The sequence below is a fragment of the Phascolarctos cinereus genome, unplaced genomic scaffold (assembly GCF_003287225.1).
Source record: "Phascolarctos cinereus isolate Bilbo 61053 unplaced genomic scaffold, phaCin_HiC Scaffold_4;HRSCAF=312, whole genome shotgun sequence".
NCBI lineage: Eukaryota > Metazoa > Chordata > Mammalia > Diprotodontia > Phascolarctidae > Phascolarctos > Phascolarctos cinereus.
In genome coordinates this window covers 468,056,497-468,059,072 of record NW_027555847.1, presented here as the reverse complement: position 1 = coordinate 468,059,072, position 2,576 = coordinate 468,056,497, and the positions used below count along the sequence as shown (strand labels likewise).

The 2,576-nt window shown below is 43.0% G+C and overlaps 1 pseudogene; it reads right to left on the bottom strand.

Moving 5' to 3' along the window:
- Nucleotides 1-465: 465 nt before the first annotated feature.
- On the bottom strand, nucleotides 466-2,006 carry LOC110219037 (RNA exonuclease 4-like; annotated as a pseudogene).
- Between the last annotated feature and the right edge of the window lie 570 nt (nucleotides 2,007-2,576).

The following is a 2,576-nucleotide window of genomic DNA, read 5'->3' as shown; positions in this document are numbered from 1 at the left end:
ACAAGCCAGTTATACAGTGTACGCCTTCTGTTGTACAAGTGCACAGACCTATTGGTCCAGAAAGTGATCACATCACTGCATGTGATGAAATTTGATTCTGCTGGGTGATGGCTTTTTGGGGGCTGCACAGCTTCACTGAAGCCCAGAACCAATCCCTGGTCTTCACTCTCTGTGCCCAGGGCAAAGGTCACCCTTCCACAAAGATTCCCTCACCCACACTCTAATTACACCTCTGACATTAACTATGACTTCTGCAAAACAGGAAAGGAACAAAAACAAGAAACTGAGCTTCAGAGCAGGAGCTACTGTATCTGGACAGGGTCAAATTCCCCTTTAGTACCACACATCCCCTGTAGCCACAAGTTTGAAAATTTCTCCAAAAAGTTACCATCTTTGGGAATATTTCATCTGTGCCAACTCCAAGGAATACAATCAGAAAAAAAGAGAAAAGGTGACAAGGAGGGCTCAGTTATGTTTGGTTGTTTTCTCTCTTTCTAATTTATATTTGTCTTTGATGGTTCCTTTCCAATGTTTTTTCACCATTATAGAGGCTCAATGCTGTCTGGGCATCTTGAATTGAACAGTGACTTGACAGCTGTCAATTTTCTCACTGAGCCATTTCAGAGATGATTTTACCTCTTTACTTGTGTCCTGAAATGTTTATATTTCTTCATGTCTTGGATCTTCTTTTGAGGATGATCAAGAAGTAGACTCTTAAAAAGTCATTATGCAGGGTATGTCTAACTAGAATACTGCCTTTAAGCAGGTCTGCTACCTCCTTCTGAACAACTGGCACTTTTCTCCATGTTTAATGTCCTCTGGCCAAATCCAATAATCAGTCATTTTCTCTGTTGGCTTGATGTACTTGTCACAAACAAACTTCCCAAACTGGTTCACAATGAACACAAGGCAAGAATGTTTTCTTTTCCATTTGCCCCTGCTTCCCAGCATCTCACAATCCATGATTACAGCTTTGGCCATGGATGTCTTTCACCAATGACAGATTTCTTCCCTTCAGACCCAGTTTTGTCTTGGGGGGGGGGGGTGTGCTATTTTTGCAGCTTCTTGGACCAACAGCAGTTTCAAAATCTTCAAAGATCTACATCATCAAACCAAATGTCTGATTCCGGTGGTAGAGGAAAAACTAATTCTTCTACGTTCCTCTTCTCATGCTTGATGTCACTTATTTTCTGGTGAAGGCCTCCATTTGTTCTTCTCTTGGTTTTCATTCCACTGCCCCTGCCATTTGTTTCACTGAACTTTTTTTATGAGGGGAAACCTTTACGTTGTTCAAAGACCCTAAAAGAACAGGGGCCTTGGAGGAGGGTTGGACTATTTTGCGTGCCAGCTTTGGTAGTTCTGCATCACCATGTTCTTCCTTTTCAAAAGCACTTCTTCCACTTTGGTGGTGGGCTTTGGGTTTTTTCCTGGGGTTCCCTTTAGTTGGAAAAGGACTCCTGGATTTGGTGTTTCCTGTTTCAACAGGTCCTGCAAGGCTTTGATTGTGAGAAAATTCTTACAGCCCCTAGCCAGACTGGCATCATTATTCTCCTGTTTCTTGGAAGTTTCTATAGCTTATGGGGATATTTTTCCTTCCAGAATTTTTTCCCCCAGTACGGCTTCTTGACAAGCTCTAACTGGGCCACAGCGCAGCCCTCGTAGTTTTGTCGAGCCCGGCCTTCGCTTCCATCTCGCTGCCATCCAAGGGACCCCAGAATGCTCAAGCCCTCTCCTAGCCCGAAAGCTAGAAGTCCCCTTTCCTGCCCCTCCAGCGTAGACAGCAGCCAGTCTCCTTTGTGGAGGGCGCCCGTAAGAAGCCTCTCGGCTTCCGTAGCCCAATCACTGGCAGCTTCCCGGCCGCTCAGCAGGCACGCACCACGCACGCAGGCACGCTCGCACACACCACCTACGCAAGCACGCAAGCTCCTGCACACGCATTCGGTCCTCCCCAGGAGCTTTAATAATCTCTTAATTGACAAATCAAATGGCCTTTCCTCAGTTAACATTTTTGTTGAGTTCTGCATATCATTACCCTTTCTTTACACTGTCTTTTTTTTAGTTTTCATGCCGTTCCTGTGTCTTGGTTCTCTATTTTATTCCATTTAGCCACATCTTCCCCATTCTTTTTTAGATATGAACGTTATCATCCAATATGTTAGTTCCCCCCCACCCTGAAAATTTGATAAACATGTTACTTTTAACATAATATGTCATTCCTTACTTAGGACATGGTATGGCATTCATAAATGTATACCTGGGATATTGCACGAGAGACCCCCGTCTGAATTAAGAGATTAGTGACTATTTTAAGGATCTGATCACTTCATCAATTCTCTTCACTATAATCCAGTCAGTAGTTGTAGCTGCATGTGGGGCTATAATTTCAGGAATCCATATATACACTAAACAACCTAACCTTTCTCATCAGCACTAGTAATACAACGACTATTATGTAGGGGGTCTGCGTTTTTTTTTAAATTTTTTTTAACCTTAAAGAAAGGAACCAAATACTTAGAAAGATTGGGGAAAGATTATCTAGCCCAAATCTCTTCATTTTACGCACTAGGTAATCTGAT